Source organism: Schistocerca serialis, chromosome 6 (assembly GCF_023864345.2).
Source record: "Schistocerca serialis cubense isolate TAMUIC-IGC-003099 chromosome 6, iqSchSeri2.2, whole genome shotgun sequence".
Taxonomy (NCBI): domain Eukaryota; kingdom Metazoa; phylum Arthropoda; class Insecta; order Orthoptera; family Acrididae; genus Schistocerca; species Schistocerca serialis.
This window is the reverse complement of record NC_064643.1, coordinates 355,306,851-355,325,577: the sequence shown is the minus strand read 5'-3', so window position 1 is coordinate 355,325,577 and position 18,727 is coordinate 355,306,851.

Here is an 18,727-nt window from a genome sequence, read left to right as displayed (position 1 = left end):
TCCAAAAAGTAATTGTCCCCGCGGGGACTTCCAGCGCGTTTATTGTATTGCTCACACACCACAGCGACATATTCACTTCTTTGATGGCGGGCGACCCCAATGCCGAAGCCTACTGTTGATACTCTCCAGCACAAACGCGGAAAAGCTCCCATTTATAAGAGAACGCCACACTGGTGTCTGGCAGTGTTCTAGCAGTAGTGGACACCGAAACATCATGAAGAAGATCCCAGCAGAGGGGTCGAAACTTCGATTATTTTAGAAGGAATTATAATGCGGCCTAAAAACGCCAAATATTTTAATTTTGGTGACAACGGTCGCGAAAGCCTGCATACTTACGTAATCAATCACATACTGTTGTAGAAATGGTTCAAATGGCTCTGAGCACTATAGGACTTAACATCTGTGGTCTACAACTTATAACTACTTAATCCTAACTAACCTAAGGACATCACCCACATCCATGCCCAAGGCAGGATTCGAACCTGCGACCGTAGCAGTCGCGCGGTTCCGGACTGAGCGCCTAGAACCGCGAGACCACCGCGGCCGGCTACTGTTGTAGATATTCACTCCTGGCACCCGTGACAAACATGCTTATGCCCATCTTTTCTCGGTTGCATGGAAAATGGGACACACCCTTGATCTAGACGTCGTGTTGCTATTGGAGGGCAACAACTCTACGTGTTTGGGGCACTGACTGGCTAGTTTTGAAACTTAGAGGGGTCCAACTATTTTACGCTCGACTTCTTTTCCTGCACAGTGTGCTCACGGTCATCCATGATGTGTAAACGAAATGAAGAGTCTAGATACTACCTCTCGAATTTTTGTAGGTCCTCTAGTTCTACAGGTAATTAAATTTCCTTCAGATTGTAATACCCATAGATATTAGACGTATTGTAGTTAATTGGAAGAGCCGCTTTTAGAAGGTAATTTCCATCAATAACCGGAAGTGACTAGGCCTCCCTTAAATGCATCTAAAGCATGCGAGTATACATCATGGTGGAGTAAACGGTTGAGTGCATTATTTAACCCTCAATCCAGCATTTCGGAAAAATGGTCCAGTATGAGGCTTTTGGTAAGGAATCCAAACAACAGTTCACCGGCCGCTGTGATCGAGCGGTTCTAGACGCTTTAGTCTGGAACCATGCTCCTGCTACGGTCGCAGATTCGAACCCTGCCTCGGGCATGGGTGTGTGTGATGTTGTTAGGTTGCTTGGTTTAAGTAGTTCTAAGTCTAGGGGACTGATGACCTAAGATGTTAAGTCCCATAGTGCTTAGAGCCACTTTTGAACCAAACAACAGTTCATTTGAATCGCACCACAATATCACGCCACTTCTCCTCCAAATTTAGATGATGCTCATTTGCTCAGTAGTGTCACTGCCCTCATTTGGGTGGAGGAGTGGGGAGAGGGATGCGTCAGCGCACAGTACAGAACTGCTTAATGGCGGCGTATCGCGTATCGTTGACAATTTTGTGACGCATCCTTACCCAAAAAGCCTTTTCAAGCATTGGGAAAAGCTACACGATTTCGTTATGTCGCATTCGTGTTGTCAGATAGGGCCTGTGTAATCCTCTCCACCAAAGCATCAGCTACCACAGAGTAGTCCAGTGCTTCTTAACAGAGTGACCAGATGTGCTGAACTTGCTATTGGCAGAGTGATGGCGAGGCAACGACCAATGCCGTGAAGGCCCTTAACTACTGCGAGGTTGCCCAGGGCATGAAGACCATGGCTGCGTCAGACAGTGAGCTAGTGTCGTCATCCTGTACTATGCTGATGATGGTGGACTGGGCTGTGGTAGTGTTTGCAGGTGCGACAAATACATTACTGACGGACTATGTTGGAATGATGAACGCATCATCATGTCAGGTCGTCGAGTTGCTTTTGCAGATGTAAGACCAATTCCGCACACGTCCAATACACATACAACAGAAGAAGAAGAAGAAGAAGAAGAAGAAGAAGAAGAAACTGGGCTGCCTATTAGCGTCTGATAAACTATCACCACAGTCATTTACATTATACTGTTTCACATCTGCTGATGTTATCGGCGCTGTAGACGTGGCTGCCAGAATGTTTCAGACGGAAATTACTCTTCACGCTGAAACAGCTCGTATTTACAGCCAAAATCCGCATTCCTATCCTTATTTCAGACAATAGGAATCGATTATCTCTCGTCACTTGGTTTTTAGCCGGGATGACATTACGTTGCGGCTTTGCGTAGGTGCCACTATCTTACAGCTGTGTTCTAAAATATATGATTATGTTTGAATGCAGCTGTGTACACCCGTCAGCCACGAGAGCAGCGGAGAAATGCAACAAACATTCAGTGATGAAAGATAAGAACATTTTCTAATGGTTTGGCGCCTGTAGCGCGCTGCGGTCGTTATCTGCGAGTATTGCCCATGCCTGAGACGCCACTGGCCTTTACTTGTTCTGGCCACAGCACGCTATAGTGAGTGACTCTGAGATTTTGACGAAATAATAATCTCAATGTAGACTTTGGCTCCTGTACCTATATTCATCCTCTCTAATAAACGTCTCAGAATACATTTTTTTACACGGGTTCATCAAAATTTCGGATTTGTGTAATCGATTATCAGATTATATATTTAAAATTGTATACAAGTAATAGCATTAGATCCTCACATTTAAAACACAGCACAGCCATGTGCAGTGATAGTTTCATCAATAGTGGTGTGCTGGAGACGGTGCCAACCATATGTTTATACAGCATTTTAGCACTAATATTAAAGTAGACCAGTTCCATGAGAAAAAATCGAAAAAAAATCAATGAATATCGAATAACAAAAAACGGAAAAAGTTTAAAATTTTGGAAAAATGGTAAAAAAATGTGTAAAATAATCTAAAATAATGTAAATTTAATGTAAAATACAGATACGTAAAGGTCATACGGGATGTTTACGGGGGCTGGGACTTAAATAGCGGCAACTATTTATTCACAACCGATACAAGAGAGTTACATGTTTACACCTGTTACTGTCCTTCCAAGTAGTCACCAGCGCTGTGTAGAACCCGTTTCTAGCGATGTCGAAGGCGTAGTATATCGTTATCAGAGCCTGTTGATGGTGCGAATGGAGCGGTCTAAAGTTACGGTAATTCTCGTGTACAACTGTGATGGTGTTATCCTAACGCATTACGTTCCTACACGGCATACCGTTAATGCACAGTATTACTGTTCGTTTTTGGAGCAGCTTTGCGATAGAAGCGGAAACACTTTCTGCGCAATACACCCATCACTTTGCATGGCAATGCGCGGGCGCGTACAGCGCAAGCTGTGGCTGCTCTGTTCGGTCGATGAGACGGGGAAGCTCTGTAGCATCCACCACACTCCCCGGACTTAAGTCCTTGTGGCTTTGCCGGCCTGAGTGACCGAGCGGTTCTACGCGCTGCAGTCTGGAACCGCGCGACCGCTACGGTAGCAGGTTCGAATCCTGCCTCGGGCATGGATGTGTGTGATGTCCTTAGGTTAGTTAGGTTTAAGTAGTTCTAAGTTCTAGGGGACTGATGACCTCAGAAGTTAGGTCTCATAGTGCTCAGAGCCATTTGAACCATTTTTTAACCTTGTGACTTTGATTTGATTCCGAAGATGAAGGAACCACTTCATGACATTCGCTTCAGAACTGTTCCAGAGATTCAACAGGCAGTAGACCGCTCCATCCGCACCATCAACAGAACAGGCTCTGCTGACGGTATACTATGCCTTCTACATCGCTGGAAACGGATTCTACACAACACTGGTGATTACTTTGAGGGACAGTAACAGGTGCAAACATGTAACTCTTTTGTATCGGTTGTTCATAAATAGTTGTCACTATTTAGGTTCATATATTGATACAGGGGATGTAGTTGAAATTACTGGCGTAAGTACTGCATCAAAGTATAAAGAGATCTCTAGGACACTTTCCTACAAAGCTACAATGTTGTTGTACCGAAAAAGAGAACTATTAGAATCACAGCACCATCTCCTGCAAATGACAAGGACCTGCACTAAAGGTTAAGACACTCGCAGGCCGCATGAAACGTGTTACTTGTACAGAGGGAGGAAGAGACCTGATGTCAAACGTAAACTTAGGAATGAAAGTGTATTATATAGATGGAATATTCGGAATATGCGGTGCAAAGAGGCTGCAGTTTTTAATATAACTTCTAGGTATAGGATAGGGAACGACACCACATATCCATTAACAGTGGGACTCCTGGACAAGGACGTAGCCAAAGGAGGGATATGCGGGGGATACAAACGCCTCCACGCCCACCGTATCACCTAAATGAAATTGCACACGACCTAAGTGCCATGTAGCGAAACTGAAATAGATACCGGACAAGAGGGCTCATAACCGGGAGAAAGGAGGCGCTCTCAAATGGAACATTCTTCTGGCTACTTAAAAGACGCCATTCGTCTTCCGAAATATTAACAACACTATATCCTCAGGAATAATCCCCTCTACAAGTATAATCAAAAAGTTTGCATTTGAGGGCGTTGCTGCAGCTGTATACAACGTAGCGAGACTCCGATGCGGCTATACAAACACCTACATGTTGGCTACAAATTAGTGTGCCTTCATGTCTTTCAGAAGTGTGTGCGGTAATTGAGGAAACCAATGTGTCAAAACAGGGAAAACGTGTTGTCATTCTTTTCGTGGCTGCCGAATGACAAACACTGGTCGACGTCCATCAGCCAATGAAGGATGTGTGTGGGACAGGATGTCTGTCGAAAACCACAGTTGTGGATGAAAACTGCGGCAGAGCGTGATGCTCGCTCATGGTAATGCACGTCTTCCTATCGCAGATGTCGTAAGGCAGAAGTTACGCCAGCTCAAGTGGGAGACACCCGAGCAGCCACCCTGTAGCCTTGATCTTTCCTCATGCGATTATGACGCCTTCGGTCCCTTCAATAAGACGTTGAAGGGTCGACAACTCATATCGGACTAGGATGTGCAGCAGGCGCTTACGGACATCTTCACACAGCGTTACACGGTGTTTTACCAAAGGGGTATATTCAACCTGTCGGTGAGATAGTGTCTGAGAGACATGGCGATTCATGACCCTACGGCGTGCTGTAGAAAACTTTTAGATCGCTTCTTATATTTTGACATTCAGTCATACGACGAGAAATGCTACCGATAGTCAACAAGGTCATCGATACTTTTACACTATCAGTATATAGGCGGCTCAGTCGCCTAGATTTTGTCCGTACTATGGTACACTATTTTCCTTACTTAAGTTCAGTTGTTGCTTTGTTAATCAGTTCAGTTCCTACTTGCGGTTGAATTTAACATAAGTTCAGCAGTATATTGTTTTTGTACTTTCTGCTGTCCTGACAGGCTGTAATTATGGATAAGACTTAACAAGAGAGAAGAGGAAAAGCGATTTTCAATCGTCCTCTACCGTTATGATAAGCTAAAAATATCTACGCACTGCTGTAATTGCCTGTACACGTATGTATAGTTATTTAACGTCAGCTCTATCTCACAAGGCAGTGCAGCAGTAAACACCATTACTTTAGTCGTTACAAACAACAATATATTAAAATCAGTGCATAGAAATACACTTGTATTTGCCTGTGTCGCCCAATAATCGTGTTGATCAATAAAAATATCTTCCAAACGGTGATGTTGGCATTTCTTGAAAAGATTTGCTCAAAATTGCTCAAATCGCCCATCCCGGTGACCTAGGCGATGTCGTGTTACGGAAATAGTTTCCGATACGGCGCGCCGGGGAGGGGTCATGGGGAGCCGAAGATCTATGTGATGACAGCCCATTCTGTTGCTCGTTCGTTTCTAAAATGTTTTTTCAGGGGGCTGCTTGAATTCGTCAGAAACGATTACACCCTTTATCCCCTCCCCCTTTTCGTCCAAAGTCTATTTGCACTCTTTTAATACTGTGATTACTGAATCTAGGAATTCACTGCACAATTAAGTCTTAAATACGCACGATTTATGCGCTATCAAATTGCGAAACATGCACAATCAAAAGGAAAACATTAAAAATCAGGAAGTCATATTTTGTTGTGAATTGTTTTTGTTACTTGACAACAAGATACAAGAAACAGTTTTTCCAAATTTTCCACCGAACTGAGTTGCTGTATGCCCTGAGGCTCTAAGATACTAATCCCTGGATTTGAAAGGAAAAGTGGTTCGAATCCATCTGTCGGGAATCATGACAGATTCCAATGCCCGTAAATACGCAGTCTCCTGCTTAAATGGAAAGATCTGCGTCGAACGCAAGCCGAACATCTCTTCGATGATTCGCTACACAAAAACACATATTTTCATTAGAATGCGATCGTCAATTTGTACTACGTGTCTGTGCAGAAAAATGGTCACCTCTGGAACGACGATATATCATGTTTTACTACATGAATGATGTTCTACAGTGAAATGTCTTGTTCGTAATATCCTTGGAACAGTGAGTCTAGCCGTCACGGCTCAAACATATTTGTAAATACACGTCCTGCTCGCATCTCGTGGTCGTGCGGTAGCGTTCTCGCTTCCCACGCCCGGGTTCCCGGGTTCGATTCCCGGCGGGGTCAGGGATTTTCTCTGCCTCGTGACGGCTGGGTGTTGTGTGATGTCCTTAGGTTAGTTAGGTTTAACTAGTTCTAAGTTCTAGGGGACTAATGACCATAGATGTTAAGTCCCATAGTGCTCAGAGCCAAATACACGTCATATAAACGACAACATGTTGCCGAGCGGTTCTAGGCGCTTCAGTCCGGAACCACGCTACCGCTACGGTCGCAGGTTAGAATCCTGCCTCGGGCATGGATGTGTGTGATGTCCTTAGGTTACTTAGGGGTCTGATCACCTCAGATATTAAGTCCCATAGTGCTCAGATCCATGTGAACCATTTTCGAACGACAATGTAAGTTGTACGTAATAGAGGAGTTCATTAGCATCGAAGACTGTATAGCCATATTATTATGGATAAATATCAACTTCAGAATGAGAGTTTGGAAGGTAGGAGACGAGGTACTGGCAGAAGTAAAGCTGTGAGTACCGGTCGTGAGTCGTGCTTCGGTAGCTCAGATGGTAGAGCACTTGCCCGCGAAAGGCAAAGGTCCCGAGTTCGAGTCTCGGTCGGGCACACAGTTTTAATCTGCCAGGAAGTTTCAAATATCAACTTATTTATGAGGTCGCATACGTTATAACTAGTGCGTGAATCAATTTAAAGATCTCAAAAATGTTGCTCCAGTATCTTTGTATTCAGATTTGTGTTATAAATAAATTTAGTTGACTCTTCAAATAATAATTTTAAAAAAGTTCTTGATCACTTAAGGAAACTGAAGAATTATAATGAAATGAAATATCTTGTGACGGAAATGAGGAACTTAGGATGCTTTGATTTGCAAAGGAATTATGATTCGTTTTCGAATAAGCCGTAATTTTAGACACAAGATCGTAGTAGGAGACAGCTATTTTCAAAAGAGATATGAACCCATTTAATTTTATGAGTTTTCAACCTAACGGTAAGATTCTTGGGCTCTGTGATAATCAACCTTATACTAGAAGTCTGTGCTGCGTTTCGTTAGTAACGAGGCAACATATTATATTTATAGATCCAGTACTATTTGTGTGAAGGCTTCCAAAAAGTAAAGTAAGAAAAATAGATGAGTAAATGGGCTTCCAGAATAAAATGAACGGCTTGAGTGTTTTTCTTTCGAAAGTCTTTCATACATCAGAGCCCGCCCCCCCTCCCCTTCACAAATCTGTCTATGCCGTTGTCCTCTATGTACAACTTGGGTAGCATACATTTTCCTCACTTGACTTAAAGTAGCACCTAATACTATTGCTAGGGCTTGTCTCATTCTTTAAACGGTTTATGTTACTTCGTATAATTTTTTCGATTGTTCCCTCCGGCAGTATCAGGTGTCGGAAATAGACTAGTTTCGACACGGACACAGTTTATTCTTTTGGAAGAGCGTTTACGCATACAAGTGAAAGAAGAGTCAGAAGTCGCTATCAGCTTGGTTGCTGTCCACACCTCATCACTATTGTGTGCAAGCTTAATTCTGCCAATGGTGAACTGACAGAAAGCGCCTTTCACCATCCTATAATTTTGGTTAACATTTTAGTGCCATACATTAGTATTTTTTAAAGAAACACGTACACTCTTGCTACAAAGTATAAACAGTCGATGTTAAAACGACTTAAAAAAGCTTGCAGAGAATGGTTTTAGGGTCAGGCGGCAGAGTTCTTTGATGGTGGCATCCAAAAGCTGATGCCACGACTTGACAAATGTTTAAATGTTTATAGTGTCTATTTTGAAAAGTTAATAAACAATGTGCATATTGTAGTTTGCCATTCAATTTACGTTCAGAAATAAATTTTGCTTTACTCAATTACAAACCCGTTCTTACTTTAAAAATGACACTCGTATTAAACTGCGCATTAAACAGTGAAGGTGGTTCTGTTTGTTTTAAATATTAACAACATGGCCGTGGAATGCAGATTTGGCGTAATTAAATTAAGAGCAATTATTGTTAACCTCCTGTCATATAATGAGGATACATGGGAAACCATTGCAGAAGTAAGGCTTCATTTACTCGTACAGTCGTATAAGGTCCGATTCTTCCAAGACAAAGAAACAGACGCTTCTGCGACTACTGTATTAAGACCTGAAATATAGAGAAGCTTAAATACCTTACATTGCTCTGGATATATATTGAGAAACTGTAGCGAGCCACTGCGATAAAGGAACGCTGTCCCAGGAAAATTTTTGCATAATGAGCGCCCGGCGCACATCCAAGAACAATGCAGAGAAAGAAAGAACAATGGAGGCACCTACTGCGGTATGAACGCAAAAGGAAAGCAGTAGTTTCTTGAGAAGCAAGGCTTCATCCCTACAAGAGCGTAGGCTTATATTATACAGGATGGTAGATGTCGCCCAAAAGGAATTTCTCTACATGAGTTTACCGTAAAGCAGATTTCGCATGCTGATAAATTACTGCTACTGTTTGGTTATTTAACATGGAATTTGATTCATGCGCTTGTGACGAGACAAGAACGCGTGATAATCCATGCATGTTGGAGAGGCTGCCTTTACAAAATTTACGTCTTGTGTTTTCGGCAGTTTACGGTGGATCAATATCGAAACACACAAATTTCTAACATGCCTCTGCAGCAAAAAGGTTTAGCTATTTATCCGTGCTGTACGTTGCGATAAATGTCGTGGTTCTAGCCGTAGGTGGAGTAACACTTCGCAAACGCTTGATTAATCATTGCTGGTATGCATGACAGAATAAAGCATTATACAATATGTGTGATTTTTTTAAAGTGTAATTTGAAATTATGTAGGTCAAGGATTAAAAAGGGTGCTTCAGACCCAAGGAATAGCCCATGTTTCTCAAAATTAGTGCCTGTGATCTTGTCCAAGTAAAATACGTTTGACACAAAGCGATAAAGATAAATGGAATAGCTGACTTTAAACTGCTTAGGAACCGTTAGCCAGAAGAGAAAATAATCAGACTTCCCAAGTTCAAAAGGGAAGATGGGAAAAAAGTAAGTCCCTTTAAAAAGAGGTTGCAAAACTAAAAATTTTTAAAGTGTTTTATTTGTATTTTGTACCCATTAGGGTATATCCTCCAAAAACTCTTCTTGAAGTTGACGAGTTGAAACCTGCGAAAAGGTAAAGAAAGACTACAGGATGAGAGATGTAGTTTTGAAGTGTGTGGCAATGGAAAAACGTTTCCTTACGGTTGACTTTGTACAAATTGCATTTACAGTTTTAACGCTTGTAATGCATAGATAGGAAAATAACCTTTTTCTGCTTGTGTTTAAGGTAATCGCTTTCAGATACGTTTTCTGGTCAGAGAAACTGATTGAGAGGAGACCCCAACCTAAAACTTAATTTTTTTTCAGTTTAGTGGCTATTTCACATCTTTGGAGGGCTTACTCTTAGACTCGAAAACGATTTAGCAGCATCTGGATTATAAATGTGTCTAAAAAATATTTGGAATATTGACTGCCTGAGGGAACGTGGCAAACTGACAGCTGCCAGAGCGGTCAAGATAGTATCTTTCTCTCAGATACTCGCATCTGATGCACTACTAGCATCTACATCTACATCTACATCTACATCTACATCTACATTGATACTCCGCAAGCCACCCAACGGTGTGTGGCGGAGGGCACTTTACGTGCCACTGTCATTACCTCCCTTTCCTGTTCCAGTCGCGTATGGTTCGCGGGAAGAACGACTGTCTGAAAGCCTCCGTGCGCGCTCTAATCTCTCTAATTTTACATTCGTGATCTCCTCGGGAAGTATAAGTAGGGGGAAGCAATATATTCGATACCTCATCCAGAAACGCACCCTCTCGAAACCTGGCGAGCAAGCTACACCGCGATGCAGAGCGCCTCTCTTGCAGAGTCTGCCACTTGAGTTTATTAAACATCTCCGTAACGCTATCACGGTTACCAAATAACCCAGTGACGAAACGCGCCGCTCTTCTTTGGATCTTCTCTATCTCCTCCGTCAACCCGACCTGGTACGGATCCCACACTGATGAGCAATACTCAAGTATAGGTCGAACGAGTGTTTTGTAAGCCACCTCCTTTGTTGATGGACTACATTTTCTAAGCACTCTCCCAATGAATCTCAACCTGGTACCCGCCTTACCAACAATTATTTTTATATGATCATTCCACTTCAAATCGTTCCGTACGCATACTCCCAGATATTTTACAGAAGTAACTGCTACCAGTGTTTGTTCCGCTATCATATAATCACACAATAAAGGATCCTTCTTTCTATGTATTCGCAATACGTTACATTTGTCTATGTTAAGGGTCAGTTGCCACTCCCTGCACCAAGTGCCTATCCGCTGCAGATCTTCCTGTATTTCGCTACAATTTTCTAATGCAGCAACTTCTCTGTATACTACAGCATCATCCGCGAAAAGCCGCATGGAACTTCCGACACTATCTACTAAGTCATTTATATATATTGTGAAAAGCAATGGTCCCATATCACTCCCCTGTGGCACGCCAGAGGTTACTTTAACGTCTGTAGACGTCTCTCCATTGATAACAACATGCTGTGTTCTGTTTGCTAAAAACTCTTCAATCCAGCCACACAGCTGGTCTGATATTCCGTAGGCTCTTACTTTGTTTATCAGGCGACAGTGCGGAACTGTATCGAACGCCTTCCGGAAGTCAAGAAAAATAGCATCTACCTGGGAGCCTGTATCTAATATTTTCTGGGTCTCATGAACAAATAAGGCGAGTTGGGTCTCACACGATCGCTGTTTCCGGAATCCATGTTGATTCCTACATAGTAGATTCTGGGTTTCCAGAAATGACATGATACGCGAGCAAAAAACATGTTCTAAAATTCTACAAGAGATCGACGTAAGAGATATAGGTCTATAGTTTTGCGCATCTGCTCGACGACCCTTCTTGAAGACTGGGACTATCTGTGCTCTTTTCCAATCATTTGGAACCCTCCGTTCCTCTAGAGACTTGCGGTACACGGCTGTTAGAAGGGGGGCAAGTTCTTTCGCGTACTCTGTGTAGAATCGAATTGGTATCCCGTCAGGTCCAGTGGACTTTCCTCTATTGAGTGATTCCAGTTGCTTTTCTATTCCTTGGACACTTATTTCGATGTCAGCCATTTTTTCGTTTGTGCGAGGATTTAGAGAAGGAACTGCAGTGCGGTCTTCCTCTGTGAAACAGCTTTGGAAAAAGGTGTTTAGTATTTCAGCTTTACGCGTGTCATCCTCTGTTTCAATGCCATCATCATCCCGTAGTGTCTGGATATGCTGTTTCGAGCCACTTACTGATTTAACGTAAGACCAGAACTTCCTAGGATTTTCTGTCAAGTCGGTACATAGAATTTTACTTTCGAATTCAATGAACGCTTCACGCATAGCCCTCCTTACGCTAACTTTGACATCGTTTAGCTTCTGTTTGTCTGAGAGGTTTTGGCTGCGTTTAAACTTGGAGTGGAGCTCTCTTTGCTTTCGCAGTAGTTTCCTAACTTTGTTGTTGTACCACGGTGGGTTTTTCCCGTCCCTCACAGTTTTACTCGGCACGTACCTGTCTAAAACGCATTTTACGATTGCCTTGAACTTTTTCCATAAACACTCAACATTGTCAGTGTCGGAACAGAAATTTTCGTTTTGATCTGTTAGGTAGTCTGAAATCTGCCTTCTATTAGTCTTGCTAAACAGATAAACCTTCCTGCCTTTTTTTATATTCCTATTAACTTCCATATTCAGGGATGCTGCAACGGCCTTATGATCACTGATTCCCTGTTCTGTACATACAGATTCGAAAAGTTCGGGTCTGTTTGTTATCAGTAGGTCCAATATGTTATCTCCACGAGTCGGTTCTCTGTTTAATTGCTCGAGGTAATTTTCAGATAGTGCACTCAGTATAATGTCACTCGATGCTCTGTCCCTACCACCCGTCCTAAACATCTGAGTGTCCCAGTCTATATTTGGTAAATTGAAATCTCCACCTAAGACTATAACATGCTGAGAAAATTTATGTGAAATGTATTCCAAATTTTCTCTCAGTTGTTCTGCCACTAATGCTGCTGAGTCGGGAGGTCGGTAAAAGGAGCCAATTATTAACCTAGTTCGGTTGTTTAGTGTAACCTCCACCCATAATAATTCACAGGAACTATCCACTTCTACTTCACTACAGGATAAACTACTACTAACAGCGATGAACACTCCACCACCGGTTGCATGCAATCTATCCTTTCTAAACACCGTCTGTACCTTTGTAAAAATTTCGGCAGAATTTATCTCTGGCTTAAGCCAGCTTTCTGTACCTATAACGATTTCAGCTTCGGTGCTTTCTATCAGCGCTTGAAGTTCCGGTACTTTACCAACGCAGCTTCGACAGTTGACAATTACAATACCGATTGCTGCTTGGTCCCCGCATGTCCTGACTTTGCCCCGCACCCGTTGAGGCTGTTGCCCTTTCTGTACTTGCCCAAGGCCATCTAACCTAAAAAACCGCCCAGCCCACGCCACACAACCCCTGCTACCCGTGTAGCCGCTTGTTGCGTGTAGTGGACTCCTGACCTATCCAGCGGAACCCGAAACCCCACCACCCTATGGCGCAAGTCGAGGAATCTGCAGCCCACACGGTCGCAGAACCGTCTCAGCCTCTGATTCAGACCCTCCACTCGGCTCTGTACCAAAGGTCCGCAGTCAGTCCTGTCGACGATGCTGCAGATGGTGAGCTCTGCTTTCATCCCGCTAGCGAGACTGGCAGTCTTCACCAAATCAGATAGCCGCCGGAAGCCAGAGAGGATTTCCTCCGATCCATAGCGACACACATCATTGGTGCCGACATGAGCGACCACCTGCAGATGGGTGCACCCTGTACCCTTCATGGCATCCGGAAGGACCCTTTCCACATCTGGAATGACTCCCCCCGGTATGCACACGGAGTGCACATTGGTTTTCTTCCCCTCTCTTGCTGCCATTTCCCTAAGGGGCCCCATTACGCGCCTGACGTTGGAGCTCCCAACTACCAGTAAGCCCACCCTCTGCGACTGCCCGGATCTTGCAGACTGAGGGGCAACCTCTGGAACAGGACAAGCAGCCATGTCAGGCCGAAGATCAGTATCAGCCTGAGACAGAGCCTGAAACCGGTTCGTCAGACAAACTGGAGAGGCTTTCCGTTCAGCCCTCCGGAATGTCTTTCGTCCCCTGCCACACCTTGAAACGACCTCCCACTCTACCACAGGTGAGGGATCAGCCTCAATGCGGGCAGTATCCCGGGCAACCACAGTCGTAGTCCGATCAGGGGATGCGTGGGACGAGCTGGCCGTCCCCGACAAACCCCCATCCCGACCCCCACAGTGATGCCCATTGGCAACAGCCTCAAGCTGTGTGACCGAAGCCAACACGGCCTGAAGCTGGGAGCGAAGGGATGCCAACTCAGCCTGCATCCGAACACAGCAGTTGCAGTCCCTATCCATGCTAAAAACTGTTTTGCTAAGAACGTCTGAACTAATCTACAGAGAGCGCAAACAAATCGACAAAATTTAAACGGTTATTAAAATACAAGATTGCCTAGTAAATGCAGTAATGCTGCTACTCGCGCACTGCTGACACTGCTCGGCGGCGGAAGGAGACTAAGCGAAATTACACTATTCAGGTACTAAAACACGATGCTACACTCTCAAATACTATAATACGCCCGAAATTTATGAATTAAACAATGCAAGAACCAAAAACACGCAAAGAAATTAAGAATTAAACTATGTAACAAATGAGTGAGCTAGGAGTATACGACTTGCTGCTGCAGCTGCTTATCCAACGGCGGCAGGGAGCACACTGACTGCGACCAACCGACACTGGCCGTTCAAAACAAAACAGTAGACAAACGACTACGCGAATTTACACTATTCAGGTACTAAAACGCGATGCTACAACTCTCAAATACTATAATACGCCCGAAATTTATGAATTACACAATGCAAGTACCAAAAACACGCAAAGAAATTAAGAATTAAACTATGTAACAAATGAGTGAGCTAGGAGTATACGACTTGCTGCTGCAGCTGCTTATCCAACGGCGGCAGGGAGCACACTGACTGCGACCAACCGACACTGGCCGTTCAAAACAAAACAGTAGACAAACGACTACGCGAATTTACACTATTCAGGTACTAAAACGCGATGCTACAACTCTCAAGGTGCACTGATAGCAAGACACAAAATCTAAATGAAAGTTTACACAGTCATTTGGTCTAAGTGCCTCAGAAAAAGTAAAAGAAAGAGAAAGATACATTCGAATCTCGTAAAGGTTGTTTGTCAGTTCATTGTGTGATGTTTGAAGACTGAAGAAAGCAGGGGATCTGGAACACTTTAATGAGGAGAAAGGCTACCCTGGTCTTGAAACTGCAAGAAGAAAATGTCTTACAAGAACAGGAAGGAAGCACTTATGGTGCTGGTGGGTTTTAATGAAAATTTAAAGAGCATGTCCTCACACATTTATTTTCGTAAGTTCAGTGCCAACTTTATTATCCGAAACGTTAATCAATTTCAGAGAAATTTTTGAAGGAAGTAGTCATGTGGAATCTGCATACTTCTATGTGTTAATATTACCAAAGATGTATTTTGTCTATTTTATTATCACAGTTACGTACTGATAAATAAAGAAAATTTAATTCTGAAACTTGGAAAAATACTGGAAATATGTTAATGACATTTCTCATAAACTGAATGCATAGAACAGCTCTGGCGTTTTTGTAGCCTCCTCAAAAAGATTTCGTAATAGCAGCCGGAAGTAGACGCCATTAAATCACTACCCAGTCATCTAACAGCCGCGCGGAATTAGCCGAGCAGTCTCAGGCGCTGCAGTCATGGACTGTGCGGCTGGTCCCGGCGGAGGTTCGAGTCCTCCCTCGGGCATGGGTGTGTGTGTTTGTCCTTAGGATAATTTGGGTTAAGTAGTGTGTAAGCTTAGGGACTGATGACCTTAGCAGTAAAGTCCCATAAGATTTCACACACATTTGAACATACTTTTTTTTTTAAATCTAATAACAAGTTTCACTAATGTTAAGCTCCAGCCGATAAGGATTTTTTAAATAATTCGTCAATGTTAATATACATATCCGAACCCCTAGAGAAAAGTGCAACGCAGTGAAACAACGTACAGAATAATAAGAGTTTCGATTCAGAGCAACTGCGCCGTTGAAAAAGAACAAGTGAACGTTTGAGGTCGTGATCTTATGAAGGATTCACCTTTACATTCGCCTGAAGTGATACAAGGAAGCTAAGCACGATTATCACACTAAGATCGTTCATCCCGCATGGAAACGCTAGAATATATAGTAAATCCCATTACCCGAATACAAAAGTGCACCCACGACCTAACACCTGAATTTCTTGTATTCTGTATATGATCTGCCTGTCTTTATTACTCTCTACTTGAGTAATTCTGAGGTGCGTTTTTAAACGTGGATAGCAGAGAAACATGTTATGCAAAATTATCTGATACGCGGAGTGGCCGCATGGTTTCAGGCGTCCTGTCACGGGCTGCGCGGCCACTCCCGGCGGGGTTTCGAGTCCTCCCTCGGGCATGGATGTGTGTGTTTTCTTAGCATAACTTAGTTTAAGTAGTGTTTAAGTCTAGAGACCGATGATCTATGCAGTTTAGTCCCTTAGGAATTCACACACATTTGAACACACACAATTATCTTGAGCCGTTTATGAAGGAAAGGACAGCTAGAATAATGCGGAATCGTTTTTTCCTTCTTCCGATAATTGCTCAATTGATTCCAATCATTAGGCTTGATAAAGCTATGTAAAACAGTATCGTCTTTATACCCGTACTTAAGAATTAGAAAAAAAAAAAAAAAACTTTGATGCGTACCTGTGTTTGGTACTGGAGCGAACGTGTCTCCTACAGCGGTTAACGCGGTCCTTTGTGGGCTCTGACGGTCATTTTTCAGGCCTGTGCAGTGCTCACCGCATAAAAAAACACCACAGAAAATTTCACAATGGAAAAATGCGATTTATCTCTTCGCTGTGCACTGAAAAGAAGTGAAAAAGATGAAACACACAGTCATCCGGCTCAAGCTATTCTTCATTTCCGCCATGCTTGCGTAAATCATGCTTATAGGATTTAAGTTCGTATCAACGGCGAGCTTAGTACAACAGTTCGTGGGGCTACATGACACTCCTGCGTTGATATCAGCAGTTCAATTCAGGGTTATGAAAGGAGATTTGCTGCCTGAAGCTTATGGTATACATCCGACATAATAGTTATAACGGAATATATTACACCATCCGTTTCGTAATAAGAATATTCATTCAGTGATTTGCAGCGGTATTGGTGTTTGGATGAACTCTATTGGCAACATTTTAGAGGGCTCTTATATGTGAAATGAGGTGTGTGAACGGTCAATCAAACTTTTCTAAGCTGCTGTACAAAGAAATAAGGGTACGTTGTGTACCACAGACGCTATCTCGGTTTCCTGCTCCAATCACAAATACCGGGTGATCAAAAAGTCAGTATAAATTTTAAAACTTAATAATCCACGGAATAATGTAGATAGAGAGGCAAAAATTGACACACATGCTTGGAATGACATGGGGTTTTATTAGAACAAAAAAAAAACAAAGTTCACAAAATATCCGACAGATGGCGCTGGACAGCAAAACTGCTACCGTGTCGGGCGAGAGCAACGCCGATATGTTACAGAATCGCATCATCCCCAGCCTGACTGATAAACACCTGCTGGAACGTACGATGTTTATGTTGGATGGCGCTCCACCCCATATTGCTAGATGCGTGAAAGATCTCGTGCGCGCGTCGTTTTGTGATTATCGTGTGCTCTGCCGCCACTTACGTCATGCTTGGCCTCCCAGGTCCCCAGACCTCAGTCCGTGCGATTATTGGCTTTGGATTACCTGAAGTCGCAAGTGTATCGTGATCGACAGACATCTCTAGGGATGCTGAAAGACAAATCCGACGCCAATGCCTCACCATAACTCCGGATATGCTTTACAGTGCTGTTCACAGCATTATACCTCGACTACAGATATTGTTGAGGAATGATGGTGGACATATTGAGTATTTCATGTAAAGAACATCATCTTTGCTTTTTCTTGCTTTGTTATGCTGTTGTTGTTGTCTTCAGTCCTGAGACTGGTTTGTTGCAGCTCTCCATGCTACTCTATCCTGTGCAAGCTTCTTCATCTCCCAGTACTTACTGCAACCTACATGCTTCTGAATCTGCTTAGTGTATTCATCTCTTGGTTTCCCTCTATGATTTTTACCCTCCACGCTGCCCTCCAATGCTAAATTTGTGATCGCTTGATGCCTCAGAACATGTTCTACCAACCGGTCCCGTCTTCTTGTCAAGCTGTGCCACAAACTCCTCTTCTCCCGAATTCTGTTCAATATCTCCTCATTAGTTATGTGATCTACCCATCTAATATTCAGCATTCTTTTGTAGCACCACATTTCGAAAGCTTCTATTCTCTTCTTGTCTAAACTGATTATCGTCCATGTTTCACTTCCATACATGGCTACACTCCATACAAATACTTTCAGAAACGACTTCCGGACGCTTAAATCTATACTCGATGTTAACAAATTTCTCTTCTTCAGAAACGCTTTCCTTGCCCTTGCCAGTCTACATTTTATATCCTCTCTACTTCGACCATCATCAGTTATTTTGCTCCCCAAATAGCAAAACTCCTTTACCACTCTAAGTGTCTCATTTCCTAATCTAATTCCCTCAGCATCACCCGACTTAATTCGACTACATTCCATTATCCTCGTTTTGCTTTTGTTGATGTTCATCTTATACCCTCCTCTCAAGACACTGTCCATTCCGTTCAACTGCTTTTCCAAGTCCTTTGCTGTCTCTGACAGAATTACAATATCATCGACGAACCTCAAAGTTATTATTTCTTCTCCATGGATTTTAATACCTACTCCGAATTTTTCTTTTGTTTCCGGTATTGTTGTGTTAATTATTGCTATTCTGATCAGACGAAGCGCCATCTGTCGGACATTTTTGAACTTTTGTATTTTTTTGGTTCTAATAAAACCCCATGTTATTCCAAGCATGTGTGTCAATTTGTACCTCTCTATCTACATTATTCTGTGATTTATTCAGTTTTCAAGTTTATACTGATCACCCGGTATTTGGCGGGAAAAACGATTGCTGAGGAGCCTCCATGCGACTTAAATCTTTAGTTTTATCATCTTCACCTTTTTGAAAGATATAATTA